This window comes from Macaca fascicularis, chromosome 1 (genome assembly GCF_037993035.2).
Source record: "Macaca fascicularis isolate 582-1 chromosome 1, T2T-MFA8v1.1".
NCBI classification, from domain to species: Eukaryota; Metazoa; Chordata; class Mammalia; order Primates; family Cercopithecidae; genus Macaca; species Macaca fascicularis.
In genome coordinates this window covers 118,238,344-118,245,102 of record NC_088375.1, presented here as the reverse complement: position 1 = coordinate 118,245,102, position 6,759 = coordinate 118,238,344, and the positions used below count along the sequence as shown (strand labels likewise).

The 6,759-nt window shown below is 44.0% G+C and overlaps 1 long non-coding RNA gene across 1 annotated transcript; it reads left to right on the top strand.

The window, feature by feature from the left end:
• The first annotated feature begins 239 nt into the window (after positions 1–239).
• LOC141409280 (uncharacterized) lies at positions 240–6,537 on the top strand. Its single transcript, XR_012428957.1, has 2 exons — positions 240–389; positions 2,409–6,537. It is a non-coding gene; the product is annotated as an uncharacterized lncRNA (long non-coding RNA).
• Positions 6,538–6,759: the final 222 nt, after the last annotated feature.

The window sequence follows — 6,759 nt, the reverse complement described above, 5'->3', positions numbered from 1 at the left end:
GGGAGAGGAAGCCCCGGCTCGCGCGGGGCTGAGGCTGGAGGGAAAGATGCACAGGGACTAGGGTCTAACGGGGAGGCCGCCTTGCGCGCCGCGGCTCGGAAGCGGCAGGGGGCGCCCGCGGCTCCTCGCGGCGCGGAGCCGGGAAGGGCTGGGGAAATTCCTCCCGCTGAAGGCAGAGCCCGCCCCAGAGAGCAGACTGGGACACTGCGGTTCCCGAGATCCGCAGCCCCGCCGCCTCCGCCCACGCCAGCCCTCGGGAGGCGGAGGACGCGCTGACGGCGGCCTCCACAGGCGCTCTGCAGCCTGGGGGTAACCCTCAGCCCACCCAGTGCCCAGCGAGGGGACTCTGATCCACAGGCTCCGCCCAGCTCCTTGGGTCCTCTTTTCAAGTGGGTCTCTTTTATTGCCTAGGACTGGGGGTCGGGACGGGGGGGTGGACAGCTACCCCAGTATAGATACTGGCTCATCTGGACATATCTGTGCTGCTGCAGGGCGCCCAGCCTCCTTCCCTGCAAGATTAAAGGGGCTGTGGAAGACAGAAGAATGATGCTGTGTGTGCTCTTATGGACTCCTTTTCCTTAGACTAATGCCCACGGGGAAAGGAAAGGAAAGGGAAGGGAAGGGGAAGTTAAGCGCTCCATCACCCCCAGGCCAGGCGTCATGGTAGGAAGGTCATAAAGAGGGTGGATGGGTCAGAATGCTCCAGGAAAGGAAAGGACAGGACACCAGATTTGCAGATGCTGCCTATGTGCCTGGCACATATTTTGGGGGCTTTGTGTTTTATCTCATTTAATCCCCTCGGCACTCCTTTGGAGTAGGTAGGCAGCATAAACCCATTTTGCCAATGAACACTTGGAGGCTTACAGAGAAAAGAGAACTTGCCCAAGGTCATGGGCTGTAGTGGACAGAGCCATATTCTTGATGCATTTGTCATAATGAATTCCTTACAGTGCAGGTGACAGGAGAGACGTGAAGGCACAGCCTACCAGGACCAGAAGTCCAGGAGGAAGACTCAGGCTTTCCGCTGGGCCCTACAACCCAATGAGCCCCGCAGGAACCAAGAGAGAGGGAGTTGAGCAGAGAGGGACCCAGAGGCACCCTCTGTGGGTGCTGTTCCCTGACCTTGACATAGAGGACATTTCCCAGCGTGGACATGGGTCAAGGTCCTTCCCTGAAGGTGGAATGGGTGGAGCTCGTAGTGTGCCGGATGGTAGAGAAAGGTGTTCTTAAAATTGCCCTGGGCTAACATTTTCCAGTTGTACCTTTGAACTCTCTAAAAAATCCTGAAAAATCACTTTCACAAAAGTTAATCATTCCCTCCGCAGGCTGGATGACCTTTGCTATGTAGTTGGGGTTTTGTTTGCTTTTCTTAAAAGTCCTGTAGTTTGTAATTGGACACATGTCCTTTAGGTGAAAAAGAAAATAATTTAGGGTCCAGTAAAAGGCTTGCTTTTCTTCCTGCCCTCCATTTCCCAGGAGTTTAGAAACATTTTCTCAGTGAGAGGCTACAAATTGAAGACTGAAAACAAATTAATCTTCCATAACTATGGCCTTCACAGAGTGCTATATACAGGAGACCCCAGAAGACAAAAACATACCAAAAACAAAAAAACCAATAAAATCCAAGCCATCACCCACCCTGCACCTGATTCCTTAGGCCCCTGCTCTCATCTAGGTGGCAGCTAAGTTTACCAACAGAGACGATTCTGGAAATTTCATTGGTACGGTACTCTAACTAGCTTTGCCCTTTGAGAGATGGATCCTGGAAATTGCATTGGTATAGTACTCTAACCAGCTTTGCCCTTAGAGAGATGGACTTTGGAAATTTCATTGGTACAGTAACCAGCTTTGCCCTTTGAGAGATGGACTTTGGAAATTTCATTGGTACAGGACTCTAACCAGCTTTGCCCTTAGAGAGATGGATTTTGGAAATTTCATTGGTATAGTACTCTAACCAGCTTTGCCCTTAGAGAGATGAAAGTGAGGAGCTTTTCTGTTTCAATATTTCAATCACCTAAAAGTTAATTGACCTCCTATAATAATTTGGGAGGTCAAATTGGCTATGCAAACTGGGCAAGCCACCCAAATTCTTTAGGCCTCAGATTCCCCTTCTGTGCAGAGGCTGGGGAGTGAGCTCCAAGTTCTCTTCAAAGGCTAAAACTCTGCAGCCTGTAATCCTGCAGGCTGCCTCAACAGGCTTCCCAGCTCTGTTCCATTAACTATTTTTGGCTCAGTGATTAGAAGGCCTCGTTGGGCCACACCCCTTACCTCTGACATTCTGACAACTGGCTGGACATTTTCACTAGGCATCCCACTGGGCACTCAAACTCAAGATGCACAAACCAAACACACTTCTCCTTTCCTCTCCTCCTCTCAGCCTAACTCTGACTTCCCTTTCTCTTCTCCAGGTATCTGAGCTGGGAACATCAACATCATCTTTAATGTCTCGCTATCCAACAGCTTCCACATTCAGTGAGTTCCCGAGACCTGAATATCTGGCTGTGAAGAGCCCTCCTCTTCATAGTCCTACAACTTCTGTCCAGTTCAGGCCCTTGTCCCCCTCACATGGGCTCTTGCCACCACACCCAGCATGCGCACCAACCTCCCCTCCTTTCTCTCCCAGCTCTGACACAAAGTGTCACTACCAGATCATCACACTCACCCACAGCTCCAGCCAGCCTCTCCCTTCTACAGAAACTTAAATGGTTTTCTTTTGCCAGCTGAGCAAACAATTGCCATTCGGGACCCCTGTGATATAACCTCAACCTAACTTCCCTCCTGCACCCACTCCTTACACTTCAACCAAACTCAGTGTCCTTCACACACAGGCCAGCTTTTCTCGTCTGTCTCCATACTCTTCACATTCTGTCTGGAATGTGCCTAGCTCCCATGCCTGCCTATAAAAACTCTACCTCTTCATTAAGGCCCAGTTCAAATGATACTTTCACCTTGAAACTTCCCAGGAGATCCCACTAAGGATCAATTTCTCATTTATTTATTCAGCCAACAAATATTTATTGAGCACCAACTATGTGCCAGATTCTGTTCCAGGCCCTGAGAATTCAATGGCAAATAGGAGGGATGCGTTCCTACTCACAGGGAGCTTGCTGTTGGTGGGTGACAGAACAAAAGAAAACAAACAAACAAATAAAGGGTAGATCCCAGTAAGGGCGATGGAGGCACTCTTGGAGTGGTTGGCCTTTATTATAGTCTACTTGTAACATGCCTTTTTGCAATCAAATACTACCTCGTACACCCTCTGAGGGAAGAATCTGAGTCTCATTTATCTGTGTGACTTCCACAGTGCCTGACATCACCCCATCCGTGTAATACCCCTTCAGAGTGCATTTGTGGAAGGAAGGGAAGAAGAAAGGAAGGAAGGAAGGAAGGGATGGAGGGAGGGAAGCAAGAAAGAAAGAGAAGGATTTGAAAAACATTTAAACAAATACTCCAGGTCAGCAGTGAAGCACCTATTAGTATCTTATCAAATTAAAAAACGAAAGGAAATTCTCCTTTTGCATTTGTCAAAGGTTGTCAACTTTGCAATCCCTAGAGGTGGCTTTCAGTGTAAGAGCCTCGCTGGAGATAGGAAAGGCAACATGGGGCAGGGGTAGGGCACTACACGGATCTGGGATTTAGTCCCTGCCCTGCCACATCATGGTTGAGAGGTTTTGACAAGTTCCTGAATCTCTCTGAGTCTTAATGTCCTCATCTGTAAAATGGGGATCATAAAACCTGTCTCACAGACTTGGAAAACTAAATGACAAATTCAGCACACCAAAATCATAAAATTAATTCAGGAGTATCCTAGGTACTTATACTGGCTTTGTTTGGAGGATACGAAAGTAGGCTATCTGCCTCCAGAAGCAGAAATCCTTTGGATGTAGGAATATTTAAAAATATTATTTTTAAATCTCTTGTTCTGGATTCTTAAGGAAGAAAGAATCCTGGGCTCTCAAGATAACCTCAGGTTGCCTGAGAAGCAACTGGGTCCTTTCTTGCTCTCCCCTAAAACATGTCCTCCCAGAGTTGCCCTCCTTCCAACCAGTAGAATTTGTTGCTTCAAGCACAGGAGTCATACAATTGCCTTCCCTAAAAGGCATGCTCTGCTGCCTCCTGCTCCTAGAAAATATGGCATACGATGAAGTCATCTATTGCCCTTGGCTATGTTTTGCTAGTGCCAGTGTGTGAAATGTGGCTTACCCATATGTGCCTTACTCCCCAGACACAGATTGCAAAGACCCTGCAAAGGTCTCCCTTAGCCCACTGCCCTATTCCAATACTGTCTCAGACTCAACTTTACATCTTCTGTGCCTTCTAGAATTCACTCATCTCTGTACTCCCTATGTCAGATTTCCATGGGTTTAGAATGGTAGCAAATGATTTAGCCTCCAGATGTTTCATCCAGAATTAAGCCTCTAGAAACACATTATCACTCCAACATGATGTGCTTTCAATAGAGTAAGGACTATGCTGGTGACCACTAGGAAATACATTCACCCCTTGCTTGTCCAAAGTGTGTCAGGATAGGCTCCAGAGTTTTGGCAAAAGTTCCTTGCAGCATCTTGAGCTGTTATTCTGTTTTAAAATTAAGTCCACTGAAAATGGCTCTTGGCAATCAAAATCTGCTTCTCTGACGAAGACAGCATATACGCAGTTTCTTGGACAGATAACCCTCTGGATATTTGATGAGTGTTCACTGAATTAAAGAAGGGAGAGTTACTCAAATATAAGCAATCTTTCATCAGCACGTTCCTCACTCGAGTGTTCCTGGAATATCACCCCTCATCCCTCATTCCTCCTGACCATCTCAATTAACCAGAACCCCAGTGGTTATGTTTCCCAGTTTCTTGGTTTCTCTTCCTTCCTTAACACACACATGATTTTTGTTTTAATCGGTGGGATTGAGAGGAGTAGGTGGTCTCTGAGATAAACGCTTCTTTAAACCTTTCCTATGGTGCTGATATCAGATAAATGTTTTAATGAAGTTGCAGGGAATTGGAGAGAATAGAATGGAATACTCTGGCAACTTTCATTCTTGCCTGAGAGTACCCTTGCCCCTCCACTCCCACCTTTCACCACTTACTTCAAACATGGTGGAATAGCTCACACTCATGGTAAAAGAGATAATCACAAAAGGAAAAGAAGCATCTGGAAAGCAGGTATCGAAGGAGTGGCAAAGCCTTCTCTGGTGTGGGTGAACTGAACTCTCGATTTTATGAAGGTTAACTGGAGCTGGAGCTGAAGAGCTGTGAGTTCCTGCTCCCACTGGAAACCTTTTCCAGCGAGGCCTGGAGCTGCTGTCCTTGGGTGAAATTGCTCATGGGCTCGCTTTCTATTTGGGGGACTCAGAATTTCACTCTGTCACCATCTGGGGACTTAAGGGCAGAGTCAGGGGAGAGTCAGTGGGAACCTCTGCTGGCAGGGGCCTTCCACTGAGGGCCCGGTCCTGTGGCATGGTTCTGCTCGTTAGTACATATGAAGCCATCTCAATTCTCTAAGGCAGTTTTCCCATCTGTAAAAATGGGATCAATAATACACTTCATATGGTTGTGGTTGAGTCAACTATGTGAAATGTATTTGAAAGCACATTGTATTGAAAGTGTAGTACAAATGTTAGTTACTGTCATCATAGAGATGACACATATAAAAACATATAATTTTTTGAACTTTATATTAAAAATTAACAGACAGTAAAACCGATTGGTTTGTATGTGAACAGTTCTATGAAATGTAATACATGTATAGATTTGCATAACCATGACCACAATAAAAACAGAAGTTTTGTTGACCTATTCATTCATTTAATAACACTTATTCATGATGTATTATTATTTCATATATTATTGTTGTATATAGTTTATATTGCTGGATTCAATTTTCTGTGTGTGTGTGCGTGTAACAACATTCAATATGAGACCTACCCTCTTAACAAATTTGAAGTATATAATACAGTATTGTTAACTATAGGCACAATGTTGTATATCAGAGCTCTAGAATTTATTCATCCTGTATAGTTAAAACTTTATACTCATTGAATAGCAACTTCTATTTCCCTTGAGGGATATTGTTTTAAATTTTCTTTCTTTGTACTGTCTTTGTCTGGTGTCAGGGTAATGCTGGTTTCATAAAACAAGCTGAGAAATATTCCTTTCTTTTTTCTGGGAAGATCACTGTTATTTCTTGTTGAAACCTTTGCCAGAATTCATCAGTGAGACCATCGGAACCTAGAGGTGTCTTTTTCAAAGGATTTTTAACTCTGAATTCAATGTCTTTAATAATTATAAAACTATTTATATTATCTATTTCATGAAGGCTAGATTCTGGTAGATTGAACTTTTCAAGAACTTGGTGCATTTTTATCTAACTTGCAAGATTTGTGTGTGTACAATTTTTTGTAATACTCATTATTATTTGTTTTAAGTGTCTGTAGGGTCTGTAGTAATACCCCTTCTTCCATTTCTGATACTGGCAATTTGTATCTTCTTTTTAAAATAGATGTTTACCAATTATATTAAACATTTTCAGTTTTATTGATTTTTCTCTATTGTTTTTCTATTTTTAATTTCATTGATATATACACTTATTTTGTTATTTCTTTCCTTTTGTTTGCTTTGAATTGAATTTGCTCTTAATTGAATTTGATCTAGTTTTGTAAGATGGAAGCTAAAATGATTGATTAAACACCTTTAGTTTTTCTAATATAATCACCTATTCCTATAAATTTCCCTCTAAGAACTGCTTTAGGTATATCCCATA